The sequence below is a fragment of the Gopherus flavomarginatus genome, chromosome 2 (genome assembly GCF_025201925.1).
Source record: "Gopherus flavomarginatus isolate rGopFla2 chromosome 2, rGopFla2.mat.asm, whole genome shotgun sequence".
NCBI classification, from domain to species: domain Eukaryota; kingdom Metazoa; phylum Chordata; order Testudines; family Testudinidae; genus Gopherus; species Gopherus flavomarginatus.
This window is the reverse complement of record NC_066618.1, coordinates 167521049-167536523: the sequence shown is the minus strand read 5'-3', so window position 1 is coordinate 167536523 and position 15475 is coordinate 167521049. Positions and strand designations below refer to the sequence as shown.

The 15475-nt window shown below is 47.0% G+C and overlaps 1 protein-coding gene across 2 annotated transcripts in view; it reads left to right on the top strand.

Annotated features, from left to right (window-relative positions):
• The first annotated feature begins 9477 nt into the window (after window positions 1-9477).
• ZMAT4 (zinc finger matrin-type 4) overlaps window positions 9478-15475 on the top strand; it is a 183841-nt gene continuing 177843 nt past the window's right edge. For both annotated transcript variants that reach the window (XM_050940296.1, XM_050940298.1), the window contains exon 1: window positions 9478-9593. The gene's annotated coding sequence lies outside the window, so the exon portion shown is untranslated. The remainder of the gene's footprint in view (window positions 9594-15475) is intronic.

Genomic DNA, 15475 nt, shown 5'->3' with positions numbered 1-15475 from the left:
AGACCTGGGGGTCTGGCTCACTGCCCCCCAGAATGGACCCAGCCGAGGGGTCCGGTTCGCAGTATCTACAAGCTCTGTTTTAGACCCTGTTCCTGTCATCGAATAAACCTCTGTTTTACTGGCTGGCTGAGAGTCACGTCTGACTGCAAAGTGGGGGTGCAGAACCCGGTGGCTTCCTCAGGACCCCGCTGGGGTGGACTCGCTGTGGGAAGCGCACGGAGGGGCAGAGGATGCTGAATGCTCCAAGGAGAGACCCAGGAGGTGAAGCCGTGTGAGCTTCTTGCCCTGAACAAGTCTGCTCCAAGGGAGAGGAGGCTCCCCAAAGTCCTGACTGGCTTGGTGGGGAGCAGTTCCAGAGCATCGCCCGGTGACTCCGTGACACAGACTAAGCCCCAAACCAGGCCACATATAGACATGTCTTCACTAGGGCGATTAACACCAGCTCCCCTTTCCATGGGATCCAGGGAGGAAGAAACAAAGAGACCACGGAGAGATGGGCAGCACAGTGTTACTCTGCTATCTCCAGCTGTTTGCTTCTTAGAACTCAAGGCAACAGATGGCTTAGAAAGGCCTCTGCCAGTCAGCCATGTCAGTGCACCAAACCTCAGTGGCCTCTTGGCAGGTCCACTGCGCATTACTACCAAAGGAACACCCCCTCTCCATCTTTTGCCTGTGATGTTTATGGGCACCTTTCCAGATTTCTGTGGCAGGCAGGGAAGGGAAGGAAGCTGCCTGTGGAAAGTCTGCGGTGCTGCAATATGGTAATGAAACCATCCATCCTCTTGTTTGGCTTTTGACTTGTAATGAAAATAATTTTCTTTTTTTGACGTGATGTTAAGGGAGACTATAAATAACTCTTAGGAAAGAGCAAATAAAATACCTTGAAAGAGTATAAAACTTTTATTAATTTGTAAGTAATTTATAAAATGTTTTGCCTAGATGCTCCCATTGCAGGAGTAAATCTGAGAGCTGAAGACATCTATCGTTGCTGTGAGTTATGCAACCCTAGAACTAATTAAAAGTTGGGAAGAGCTTTAACATCTCTCCTGCTGCCACCCTGTCTATAAGGTGCCACAGGACTCTTTGTCGCTTTTTACAGATCCAGACTAACACGGCTACCCCTCTGATACAAATATTTTGTCTGATCTGCCCTTCTCAGCACTAAAGTAGCTGAGGCCTTAGGAGGCAGTTCTAAAGAGCTTGTGTCAATTTCAAAGGCTTAGGTGCATGGCTTAAATACTCTTTAACAGTTTTTTAATAGCCAAAGAGCCAGGCTGGATCATGAAGTAGAACAGCTCAAATAGGTTGTAAAACTGCTGTCAAGTAGCCTGCCAGCAGTCTTTCCACTTCAGACAGTCTTTTCCCAGGGTTTGGAGGCAGGGCTGTGCTTTTAAAGAGATTTCCGCACCTTCCTTTCCCTACCTCCCCCGGCCCCTGTCTAAGGATAGCAGTGTGAACGTGGTTAACAAGCAGGTGCAGGAGACAGGAGCAGACAGCTGCTCTTGCCCTGGCCAAGATCCCTGGAATGGGCAGTGAGGCATATTTAATAGAAACCAATTACACTACATAAACTTGAAGTTCCTAGATTCACTTTTTGTTAGGAAACCGAAGTGCTCCCACGTTGTCATAACCGTCAGTTACAGCTCAACCGTGAATCCTTGGAAAGCTGCAAACCCAGCTTCCCAGTCAGCAATTTGCCATTACTCACTTATTTATGTAACACATTGTTTGCAAGAGAAGAGATTTCTCTCATACTCCGACCGATGAGCCTGCTTGCCAGAACACAGGTGGGGGCTGTTGGTTAACCTGGATTATTCAAGTGCTTTAGGGGGGCAGGGAATGAAGCAGCTACAGATTTACCTGGCAGCAAGAGGGCAGGAGTCAAGGCTTATTTTTTCATTCCAGTCTGAAAACTGAAACTGCTGCTAAATATCCTCCAGCGTCCCTAGGGGCTACATTGCTTTATGGGCTTTAGTAGCACTGAACACCTTTAAAAGAGCTCTCCTAGACCGGTAGTTCTCAACCAGGGGTCCAGGCCCCTTAGGGGGTTGCAAGCAGGTTTCAGAGGGGGCCACCAAACATGGCTAGCATTAGAATCGGTAGGGCCCTGGGAAGAAAGCTGAAGCCTTGCCACACAGGACTGCAGCCCAGGGCCCTGAGCCCCACCACCCAGGGCTGAAGCCAAAGCCTGAGCAGCTTAGCTTCTCAGTGCTGCCTGTGGCATGGGACACTGGGCAATTGCCCGGCTTGCTACCTCTTAACGCCAGCCCTGGCTTTTAGATGCAGAAAAACAGTTGTGGCACAGCTGGGCGGTGGAGTTTTTATAGCATGTTGGACGGGTGGTGTGGGGGGGTCTCAGAAAGAAAAAGGTTGAGAACCCCAATCCAAGACACACACCCCTTTAAGGGAAGGGAAGTAGAAGATGCCCTAAGCAGGTGTGATGGAGAAGAGAGAATAACCTAGATGAATTGACTTTCTCCTGGGAATTTCTATCAAATCTATCACAGGCAGTAAATATCCAGGCATAGGAACACCCTGCCCATTGATTAACGCCCCGCAAAGCAATAACAGGCACAGCAGCAACACTGTGGTGCATTGGCCCCTGAGCTATTGTGCTGTTGTCCATTGTCTTTTCCTTAATCTGTGACATTTCTAACCTTCCCCCTATGGTGAAAGTGTGTGTGAGTGTGTGTGTGTTTGCACCTAACTCATGTGTCAGTCCTTTCTTGAAATACAATGTTTGTAGTTTAAGCATCTCCATTAGTTTTTCAGCCCTGTGTTAATGGGACTTTTCCACTTCACTACCCTGCGGAGGCAACATGGCTGGGTGGGGGATTCTGAAAAGATGTATCATCCACCCAATGGTGGCTCCAGGGAATGCTGCTAACAAAGGTTTTTTGCCATACTGGTACTGGCATCTTCCTCAGAGATGCCCCAGACACTCCTTTCATTATTTCTTATTTTTAATCAATGCCTTGTTTCTTGTCCCATCCCGTGTTTCTCAGTCCATGGACAGGACACCAGTTGGGGTTTAACAAAGACTTTTCAAAATGTAGTGGAAAGAAATGCATAAACAGTGAAATAAACCAAAACACCAATTTATTAAGTTATGTAGTAACCATGATTAGCTGGGATCCCAAAAAGGTAATATCTGATGTTACTGACTACAATATTGTATATGATTCAGAAATAGCACTTTTAAAGCAAGTGAATGAATTCATCCAAACAGCATAGAACTCCTCCAGTCCATAAATTCTCTAAAATAGGTGAGCTAACAAGCCTCTGTTCAGCCGTAATGGATAACTTTGTCTAGCCCTGCTAGCAGAAGTGGTATTTTACAAAACACAGTTTGTACAGAAATGAATGATGTTGCTCTCCAAGTAGATAATCATATTAATAGTGACTATCTGGAGAGCTCTCATTTAACATACAAATCAAAACAGTAGTGGAATTTCAATAGTTCAAAAAATGTATTTTTGAACTCACCAAAGTAATGTGTCTATGGAACACACAAGGAATTGTTATGCCGTCAAACAGAATATTTATGAGCATCTGAGAAGGTGCTGGAATAAACAACAGTTTAGAGGACCCAGCCTCACCTCTGTAATCCTCATCACAAAACCAAACACATGCAGTGTCTGATTAAAGCAGATGAGGCTCCAGTTGCGGGGGGAAGGAGTTTGAAATGCTCCCCTATTTGGTCACCTGTTTGGGGGACCATCTGCTGTCCCAGGAATGATGGATGTTGCTGTACCTAAAACCTTACAATTTCAAGGAGCTACAGCTTTGTGTCTTCAGCTCTGAAGTGCAGGGAGACCAAGCAGGCCAGTCCTCGCTTACAGACAGCCCCCTAACCTGAAGCAAATACTCACCAGCAACTACACACCACACAACAGAAACACTAACTCAGGAACCAACCCCTGAAACAAACCCCGTTGCCGACTCTGTCCACATATCTATTCAGGTGACACCATCATAGGACCCAGCCACATCAGCCACACCATCAGGGGCTCGTTCACCTGCGCATCTACCAATGTGATATATGCCATCATGTGCCAGCAATGCCCCTCTGCCATGAACATTGCCAAACCAGACAGTCTCTGTGCAAAAGAATAAATAGATACAAATCTGACATCAGGAATTGTAACATTCAAAAACCAGTAGGAGAGCACTTCAATCTCCCTGGACATTCAATAACAGATTTAAAAGTGGCCATTCTTCAACAAAAAAGTTTCAAAGAGAAACTGCAGAACTGGAATTAATTTGCAAACTGAACACCATCAAATTAGGCCTGAATAAAGACTGGCAGTGGCTGGGTCACTACAAAAAATAATTTTCCCTCTGATATTCACCCCTTCTTGTCAGCGGTTGGGAATGGGCCACATCCACCCTAATTGAATTGGCCTCGTTAGCACTGACCCCTCACTTGGTAAGGTAACTCCCATCTTTTCATGTGCTGTATATTTATACCTGCTTACTGTATTTTCCACTCCATGCATCTGATGAAGTGGGTTATATCCCATGAAAGCTTATATCCAAATAAATTTGTTAGTCTCTAAGGTGCCTTGTTTTTTCAAGGATTTTGTATCCACTCTCCTAACTGCATTTCTGGGCTGTGTGGTTTGGTGTGACCTCAGTTTATCTTGAAGGTAAAGCATGTTCTCTCCTCTGGTGCCAGGTAGGCATGAAAAGCGAACGGGCTGCAACTCAGCCCAGAGAAGATGGGAATGATACTCGTTGAAAGAGGTACAAGCACTGCCTTCTCTGCACCATCAGATGAGGGTGTCCAGGGGACCTCGATCCTACTGGACTTGTTGCTGGTCATGGGTTTTCTGATGACAGCAGTGTTTCTCGATGACAGCCAACCAGGGCAGCATCCATTCCTCTCTTTTGGGGATTTGCAACAGCCAGCCAGGGTTGTTTCAGCTTCCAACTAGTCTATAGCAATGCACTGTACTTCAGGCCAGGCTGGAAGCTTCAGCGTCTGCCCATCTCCGGAGTGAGGAAAGCTGCCTCAAGCATGACACTTGCACTCCAGTCTGTGCTCTGACTTCTTGTGTGCTCCCAAGAGCTGAGTGCTCTGTGACTCACCCTGCTCCACTCCCTGGGCTCCATCATGGCAGCTAAGATCAGTTTGGAGGCTCTTGGTGTGGTCTGTGCTGTATGTCGGACAGCAGAGCTTTCAAGGGGGAAGGTGGGGAGTGCTGCTATCCAAGGCAATACATAATAGCCAGAACATAGTGAGCTGCAAAACAGCATGGGAGGCTTTCTAGCTTTTGGCTAGTGCTTTAGTTTTGTTTGTGTTTGGTTAATTTGTAAATATATTACAGAGCCCCCCAGAATAGGCACTCTAAAGCCACTGTCCTTGTGTGAGGATAGAGACAAACACCAGCTATCTGACAGCTACAGCAGTAAGGGAATTACAGAGAATAAAAACTTTCTGTTCCCTGCCTTCTAGTGTATAATGGGACTCCTATTCAGTGAATAATACAGCCCCTGAGATGAGCCCCTTGTAGTGCTGCTGGGAAAGCTACTGCTCTGCAAACCAGAAGGACAGAGATTAGAAACAGATTTCAGAGGGGTAGCCATGTTAGTCTGTATCAGCAAAAAGAACGAGAAGTACTTGTGGCACCTTAGAGACAAATTTATTTGGGCATAAGCTTTTGTGGGCTACAGCCCACTTCACCAGATGCATGCAGTGGAAAATACAGTAGGAAGATATATATACAGAGAACATGAAAAAATGGGTGTTGCTATACAACCCTTATGAGACTAATCGATTAAGGTGGGCTATTATCAGCAGGAGAAAAAACGTTTTGTAGTGATGGTCAGGATGGCCGATTTCAAAGAGTTGACAAGCAGGTGTGAGTAACAGTATGGGGAAAATTAGCATGGGGAAATAGTTTAGTTTGTGTAATGATTCGTTCACGCCCAGTCTTTATTCAAGCCTAATTTAATGGTGTCCAGTTTGCAAATTAATTCCAGTTCTGCAGTTTCTCATTGGAGTCTGTTTTTGAAGTCTTTTTTGTTGAATAATTGCAACTTTAGGTCTGTAATAGAGTGACCAGGGAGGTTGAAGTGTTCTCCTACTGGTTTTTGAATGTTATAATTCCTGATGTCTGATTTGTGTCCATTTATTCTTTTGCATAGAGACTGTCTGGTTTGGCCAATGTATATGGCAGAGGGGCATTGCTGGCACATGTTGGCATACATCACATTGGTAGATGTGCAGGTGAACAAGCCTCTGATAATTTGGCTGATATGATTAGGTCCTATGATGGTGTCCCTTGAATAGATATGTGGACAGAGTTGACATTGGGCTTTGTTGCAAGGATAGGTTCCTGGGTTAGTGTTTTTCTTGTGTGGTTGCTGGTGAGTATTTGCTTCAGGTTGGGAGACTGTCTATAAAAGCAGACTGGCCTGTCTCCCAAGATCTGAGAGAGTGAGGGATCATCTTTCAGGATAGGTTGTAGATCCTTGATGAGGCTCTGGAGATGTTTTAAATGGGGGCTGAATGTGATGGCTAGTGGCATTCGGTTACTTTCTTTGTTGGGCCTGTCCTGTAGTAGGTGACTTCTGGGTACTCTTATAGCTCTGTCAATCTGTTTCTTCACTACAGCGGGTGGATATTGTAGTTGTAAGAACGCTAGATAGAGATCTTGTAGGTGTTTGTCTCTGTCTGAGGAGTTGGAGCAAATGCGGTTGTAGCTTAGAGCTTGGCTGTAGACAATGGATCGTGTGATGTGGTCTGGATGAAAGCTGAAGGCATGTAGGTAAGTATAGCAGTCAGTAGGTTTCTGGTATAGGGTGGTGTTTATGTGACCCTCGCTTATTAGCACTGTAGTGTCCAAGAAGTGGACTGATTCAGGCTGAGGTTGATGGTGAGATGGAAATTGTTGAAATCATGGTGGAATTCCTCATGGGCTTTTTTTCTATGGGTCCAGATGATGAAGATGTCATCAGTGTAGTGCAAGTAGAGTAGGGGTGTTAAGAGACGAGAGCTGAGGAAGCGTTGCCTTCTAAGTCAGCCATAAAAATGTTGGCATATGGTGGGGTCATGCGGGTACCCATAGCAGTGCCATTGACTTGAAGGTATACATTGTCCCCAAATGTGAAATAGTTGTAGGTGAGGACAAGATTGGAAAAGGCTTCCTAGCCTGGACTCCCTGAGCCAGCATATCCCTGAGATTCTGGAGCAAGGAATAACAGGGCTCATGGGGCAGGGTCAACCAGTCCAAGTAAACAAAGACCTGGCCCAAACTGTGACAGTAAATGCAGAGTGACCCTAAAGCTGTTGCCAAGGTCTGTAAAAGTCCCTGTCACCTTTTGTTGCTTTCCGGTTTTATAGCTCTCTGCCTGCCCTGGATTCACATGGTAGAGGAAATGCCAAATTCCCCCCTGTGAAGACTCTGGTCCGAGTATGCCAGCCTAGCTAGAGCTGGGAAATCCTGAGTGGAGAGATACCGATCCCCGTTTCCAAACCGATTGGTCCAGCAAAGCATCACATGAACAACTGAAGTTTAGGAGACGTTCCCGAAGCGAATCTCTCTCCTCAGCTTCTCTTGGGGGTGTATGTGACAATGATTCTGTCCCATCCTGATGCACATTTGGGGTTTTGAGCTGGTGGAGAGGCATGGCATGTCCTTGATTTCATCTCATTCAAATAGCCCTAATAACATGAGAGCATTAGGGCAGGGAAATGACAAATGGGAGTTCTCTTTTCTTACTCTAGAGCTGTGTTGTAAGCACTCGAGTTCAGGAATTTGTGTACAATCACTGGATTGTGCCACAGTATCATGCTGCCCTCACTTCTGGACTTAGATGACAAAAATGTTTTTCCTTTAACAAATTTTTAATTGCTCTCAGATGCTATTTTTTTTTCCGTTTAACCTGTTCTGTTGTTTACCCAGTGGTGCACACGTGTGCAATGGCATATTGATAACCTCACCCTGAGCAAGTTCAGCAGAACTCTGCACCACCCTACCTATCCATCCTCCATCAAGCTTCAAGTGTCCATTGTCCTGCCAGTGCTCCCCGCCTGGTGCACCAGTTTGTCAGCTTATTGCACAACCAGCTCTGTCTTCTTCCACACGGCCCCCTAGGCATGGTGTGAGCTCCCTAAACTTGTCCAGGCAGCCTGCATGCTGCCCAGAGTGACCCACTTCTGCCATGCTGCCTACAGTGAGTCACATTGTCTTGTATTTAAATAGCCTGAGATTGTCTCCCTTCCTCTGTCTGTTTGGCTGTCTCTTCTTGGGGTGTGAGCTCCTTGAGTGGCGACTGTCCTCCTAGAATTGGGAAGCGCGGGACTCAGGGGTGCCACGACAGACTCCTCCCATTACTAATAGCGTCCGTCGTAGGCTGTAGTAGGGTTATTTTCAGTGTACCAGTATTTTTTCTTTCTCTGTTTATATGCATAGTGTGAGTGTATAATGTAGATATACACCATATGTGAACAGCCTTCAGACAACCTTGTACATTGCAGTTATTATAACAACATAGCCTGTGACTGATTTGTGTGTGTGTATGATCCATAAAGCCAACACCCTATCTTTCAAGAAACCCCTCAAACCTCGCTGCAGCCAGGACGCATCTGGTAAGCAGCCAGCTGGTGATGGCTGGGCATGTAATGAATTGCGATTGCTGCTCCCACCTGGCAAAGAATGGAGCACATCCCATTACTTTTGTTCTCCTGTCTCTCCCCCTGCCAGTCGGGCCACATTTGTGTCTATTAGACTGGAGGCTCTTCGGAGTGGGGACTGTCACTTACTGTATGTGCTTAGCACAATGGGGCCCTGACCTGGCTTGCAGCTGGGCGCTGCTGGGATGTAAGACCTGCTTTCTACAGTAAACTCCATCTATCAGAATAAGTGCGTCATCTGTTATGTCTGCAGCTGGAAGTAAGTCTGCTCCTCCTTTCCCAGACTTTGATAACTACCCTAACTGTCAGGGTGGTTAAGCACTGGATGGCTTAGCACTTTGATAACTACCTGAACTGGCAGGGTGGTTAAGAGCAGGTTAGACAAACACCTGTCAGGGATGGTCTAGATAATACGTAGTCCTGCCATGAGTGCCGGGGATGGGACTAGACAACCTCTCCAGGTCCCTTCCAGTCCTACACTTGTATAATTCTATGATACCCATCCCAGTCTGTACCCTTTAAATCAGACTCATACATCCTTTTACTAACACCATAAGAAATATAATTTCAAGGTGCTTTTGAGTTAGTCTCTGCTCTGTGCGAGTCAGTCTGTTCTCCCCTCCCCCTCCCCCGACCTGTCATGCTCACCCCAATACCCCTTATCCGTGGGACATAGAATTCAGTTCTTTTGAGGCTCTGGATAATAGTAGATTGACTGAAACCAATGCAGACTTGCACAGGGCCAGAGGACCAATCAGAGCTGTGGGGGCGGAGCCTGGTCTCTTGCAGATAATTACTAAGTGCATTTCCAGCACAGTGGGTCTGGGCTGCTGAAAGATCTGGTCGCAGAGCGGGGAAAGCTGTAATCGTAACTCCAGAGTGCTTCTGTCTCAGCAGCATCACTGGAACGGCTCTGTTATCCTCTAGCGCCAGCCCAGCCAGCAATAGAAAGGTACTTCCCGCATCCCTTCTTGTTTTGCTTGTTGTTTAAATCTGTCTAGCTTGTTGTTAGAAAAGTTTATAGGGAAATCAGAGCTGTTTAATAGCAGAATGTTTGTTTATGTGAAGGGAAGAAGATGGTTTCATAAACTTCTCAGGCTCAGGAACCAGGTTTGTTTATATTGCTGTTATTTCAGGGTCCTTGTGTGTACCTGTGCCACGGTATCCATTGCATGGAGAGCTGTAAGGGGTGTGTGTGTGTATAAATGGGGCAAGGATTCTTGAACCAGCCATTGGACTACTGAGGATTCTGTGCCAGGTGTGTGTAAGTAGTACATATGCCATCATACCTGCAGGAGGGGGTGGCAGGGGACCAGAATACGTTATCAGTATTACCCACCCCACTTCTCCCTGTCAGCCTTTAAAATACTTCCCCCGGTATTGTTAATAAGCATTGCATTTTGTTGGTTAATCGGGGCCGAAGGCTTCAAAGGCCTCAGAGTCAGACCAGCCTACGAGCTGCAGAGGCTTTCACCAGATTGACTCCTCTAGGTTGACCCAAACACCACGGGAAGTTACGTTCCAAGGGCCGTGAGTCTTGAAAGCCAGTGCTGGTACCTGTAGGAAAATAACTTAGTTCTCCCCATTGCAGGCATGTCTGGAAAACTTTCCAACCTGGTGCTGGTTCGATAAAGTGAAGGCACATTTCTAGAAATCCCATCGTTCCTGTAAAGATTAGAGCCGCCTTTCTATGGGGCAGCTCTGACCAAACTCGTCACAGCAGCCCAGGTTGCAAAGACCAGTCTTGTGAAAGCAACTCTAGGTCTTTACAGGTTGTCATGCTAGTGGAAGTGAGCGGAATTAATGGCTCATTGGGGCTGACCGCACGCATTTCACCATATTAATCTGTATGTGAGAGTATGAAACAAAAGCCAAATCCTTGGATAGTACAAGCTGGGTTATCAGTGGTTCAGGCTGAGCAAAACATTTAATTCTGATGAGACATTGAAATTGTTGGTGATCTGTCTCCACTGAATGAAAATACCTGACCTGATCCATGGCCAGTCATCCCCTGAGTGTAAATGTGTTCTCAACCTTACCCACAGGCTGGTGCCCCCTTCCTCTGATGCTGGAGTGACATAGCGCATGGGGTCAGGTAGGAGCATGTTTTGTAAAGCTGCGCTGTGGCAGTTAAAAATCTGCAGTTTGCCCTTTCTGTGTGTGACTATGCAGCTGACTCTCCCATGAACATGTGTTATCTGTCCGCAAAACAAAACAGCCAGCCCTGAAATACAATTCCAGACACAAACAGAGCTTTAAAGCACATAATGAGCTCACAGGCTCCCTGTGTCCCCACTTGATGGGCACTAAATGAGTTGTTAGACAAGGTACAGTCGGGTAAAAGATTTATGCCAAGCAGAAGGATTCCTGCTTTAAGGCTCTTCGTTTTCATGCAGCAGATCAACAGCATCCTAGGGCTCGTGGACTAGAAATGCTTGTGATTTGATACAGAATTTTAGAAGAGCTGTTTTGAAAAATGTTCGTAGACAATGACTCATTCTCTATAGCAAGGGGATGGGGGAAGGGGGAGCCTCTGAAAGTGAAAAATGGATCTCTCCCTCGTTTTATTGGAAATAGTAAAAACAATAAATCATTGTTAAAAATAGTAAATAGCAGGGCAGGGTCAGAGAAAGCCGAGCTGGAAAGCTATCCCCTGCAGCAGTCCCTGCAGTGCATGTACCAGATCTGTGTTCGGTGTCCCAGGCAGCAGGGCTTCCACCACTTCCCTTGGGAGACATCCCTGCAGTCTGAGCTCTCTCACCATCAGGGAGCTGATCCTGGTAATCAGACTTGTATTTCCCTCCTCTTAGTCTCATGTGATCAGTCCTACTTGCCTTTCAGTCCCTGCTGCTCAGACATTTGCACCACACCTCTGCACACACCTTCCTCCAAATCAGCAGTCATTTGTCTTAGCTATGGACATAGTTATGTCGAATATTTCCTCAACTCAAACCGTCCCACCCCTAGGTCATTTCTGGCCTTCCCCCTGGACTCCGGATTAACAAAGAGGCCGGATAGGACACAGTGTGGTGGATACAGTCTCACCAGTGTACTGAACACAGTGTGCTCCCCTCCTAGCACTTGTCTGCCCCATGGGACAGACGACTAGTCCTGATAACTTCTCCTGATCCTGTTTATTTGTAGCTGGTTGTGCTCTGTTGATTAGCCCACCTTAAAAGAGAGCTGAGTTGACTATAAACAGGAGTGTTACTAATACTTCCTGGGACCGGGTGCAGTTTGCTGCTTCCAGCTTGTAATGGAATTGGCCCAGCCAGATGGACCCTGCTGATGTAGCATCCTACCACCACCACCAGTGTTCTCTTAGGATGGTTTTACAGCCCTGTGTTATGCTAAACTGCTTCCATCCTGCCTGCTGGCCCCAGAGATTCACCTGGAAAGATTAATGGCCCCTCATTCCTCTGTACCCATTACCAATCTCTCTGTGAACTTGTTATCCCTGCCTGCAGGACTCTGGCTGATTTAAACTACCCCCTCCCGCCAACCAAAGTGCAGTGGCCAAATGTAGATGATCATCATAGACATAATTTTTTTTAAAGGTTTGTCCTTGTGTAACAAGCAAACTGGAGCCTTTTGTAGGCCATTAATTTCTAATTAGGTTTTGTTTCCATTATTAAATACTTCCAGGGTCAGGAGGACTCCAGGAAGGCAGGGTATTTAATTTAAACTGGCCAGAAGTTCTTTTGAGGTTATAGAGGACAGTGTGTATGGTCCAGGGGTTAGGGAATTGGGACTCCTGGGTTCTATTTTTTTTCTGTGGTCATGGTGTCCCAGACTGTCACATTTGGGTGTCCAACATTCAGTACCAAAACTCTGATAGTTAAACTCTGTGATGTGGCGTGCACCCCACAGAGCCCTGGCAGGATTAATGAGGGCCCGAGTGGCCAAATGGGCACCTTGAGTCACCTGAGAGAAGGCCAAGGTTAACTGAATGTGAAGCCCAGCTGGGGAAGGGCTGGGCCAGCACTATAAAGCCAAGTTCCCTGAAGAGAGATGGTCGCAGAGGAAGCAGACAGCAGAAAGGGGCACCTGGTGTTGTGAGAGCCACTTTCCCAAACCTAGACACAAGGAGGTGCCCTGGTGGTGAGTGGAAACCCCATTGCAGGATCTAAATAGAATCATAGATTATTAGGGTTGGAAGGGACCTCAGGAGATCATCTAGTCCAACCCCCTGCTCAAAGCAGGGCCAATCCCCAAATCCCTAAATGGCCCCCTCAAGGATTGAACTCACAACCCTGGGTTTAGCAGGCCAATGCTCAAACCACTGAGCTAAATAAAAATAAGGCCTGAAATCCAGCAGTGTCATGAGTGCTCAGCACCTGTGAAAATCAGCCCAGTTACTGTGAGCCTAATTAAGGATTTAGAGGCCTGACTAGAACTAGTCAAGTTTGAAGACTGTGGTCCTAATGCAGTGTCTCAATTTCCCACTCTGTATAATGGGTATAGTTCTACACAGGGTGCTACCTAATTGGGGGTGGTGGTGGTGGTGGTGGTGGAGGAGGGGATGGAGTCTTAACTGATATTTGCAAAGTGTGAAGACCCCCTTTGCTGACAAGTGCAGTAGCTGGGCACATTGATTAACAGGCATGCAGATTACTGAAAGGAAGGGCCGCAGCATAACAAACAGAAGGCTGAAGTTTTCTCACCTGGGGTAGAGAATCTTTTTCTCTGATCTGAATATTTATTTTATTCCTTTTTATCCTTTATCATCCACTAAGGGAAGTTGAAGAGGACCCAGCCACATGCCAGGACTTTTGGTCGAGCAACTCAGGAGATGCTTTGGCTCCATGTAACTTAGTATCTTTGTCCCCTTCATTTAAGTTTTCTCTAGGGCTTTTCAGGGCATCTCCTTGGTGCTCCAGCGAGGTCAGTGGGATTCAGGGCTTGGCTACACTGGAGAGTTGCAGTGCTGGTGGTGGCTTTACAGCGCTGCAACTTACTCACCGTCCACACTTGCAAGGCACATACAGCGCTGCATCTCCCTGGCTGCAGCGCTGGCTGTACTCCTGCTCTGCCTGGGGTATAAGGATTGCAGCACTGGTGATGCAGCGCTGCGCCGCAACTGTGGCCACCAAAAGCGCTGTAATTGGCCTCCCAGGTATTCGGAGGTATCCCAGAATACCTGTTCAACCACTCTGCTGTTTTGCTGTGAACTCCGGGCTCCCAGAGCTGCTTATCTAAAAAATAAACACAGCTCGTTTGCTCAAGCAGAGGCAGGCAAGAGAATTTCTTTGGAATGTTCACAGTTTGCTTGAGGAGAGAAGCAACAGGGCGGGGGGGTAGAGGGGAGTCCATTTTGGAGCAGCTGCTTATCTGGTCTGAAGGCTATTTGCATTTAGTGAATAAGAGAGGGGTGGGGGAAGGGATCGAAACTTTTAAAGTGATTGAAGGTTGGTGCTGTGTATCTTCCAGTCCTTAGAACTTGCAAGGCAGGGAGCTGACACAGTGTCAGCTCCAAAAATCCACTCTCTCTGTCTCCCCCACGCTCCCTGTCACTCTCCACCCCGCCCTACTCTTTTGAAAAGCACGTTGCAGCCACTTGAATGCTGGGATAGCTGCCCATAATGCACCACTCCCAAAAGCGCTGCAAATACTGCAAATGTGGCCATACTGCAGTGCTGGTAGCTGTCAGCGTGGCCACACTGCAGCGCTTTCCCTACACAGCTGTACGAAGACAGCTGTAACTCCCAGCGCTGTACAGCTGTAAGTGTAGCCATGGCCTCAGATGGCTTTTGGAGGCTACAAACCAGATTCTCCCTATTCAAAGGGCTGCATGCTGCTGTAATGGAAGCATGCAGCTAGTTTGTGGCGAGAGAGGACTTTAGGAGGCCTTGAACCAGTATTTCCAGACATCGTGCAGTAACAAAATGCACCGGCCATGCAGGTCACATGTCAGAGAAACGATCCTGAGATCAGGAGAGCACTCGACATGTTCTCACCCTCGATCGCACAAAGTGATTTTGTCTGCAGTTATTCTCAACGTGGAGACAGCTCCAGTGACCAAGGGCATCTGTGCCAGGCAGCAGTCCTGAAATGTACCTCTTGGAGCTGAACACACCTGGAAACATCCTGCACCAGTCTAGCACTGGTTGAGTACTAGGGATTCTGGTATAAAATGGGAGCAAGCACTTGTTCCCAAAGACCTACTGGGCCTGCCAACCCTTACCCTGCTTAGATGTCTTTCTATAATGGGTTTCTGCATTATGGTCACAAACCAGAAGAGCACTTGAGCAGGTGCTTAACTTTAAGCATAAATATATATAAGCAAACTGAAGTCAAGGGGAATTAAGCACATGCTTAAAGTGAAGCATGTGCTTAAGTGCTTTCCTGAATCAAGGCCTAACAGTAGGATTTCAATAAGAGGGAAGTGAGTTTCATGAGGTTAGAACGTGTGATTGTACCAAAGCATTGAGCATTACCTGGCTGCACAAGCGGTGGTGATGGGACATCTTCAGAGCGTGTGGCTGGGTACCACACTTGTTACTTTTCTGAGCTGTAATACGAGCTCATACTATATCCACCTGGAAGGGGACTTGTTGCTTCCTGTCTGTGCCACTTGGGAGGGGCAAGTTTGTTTTAGCATCTTTAAGACTGGAGTAGAGCTGGTTTTCCAAGGATGATGTTGAACGCAGGAATCTGACTCCATAATCAATGTGTTCCCTGCACATGGTCACTCAGGAGTGGAGGCCAGGCAGCCTCAGGCCCAGCTGGTGATGTCGGCACTCTGCCTCCCAGATTGTGCTGATGAACACGAATACTGCAAGGGCCCTCAGAGGGGAGGGGAGCAGAAACAACATTGTGCTATGTGGGAACCTG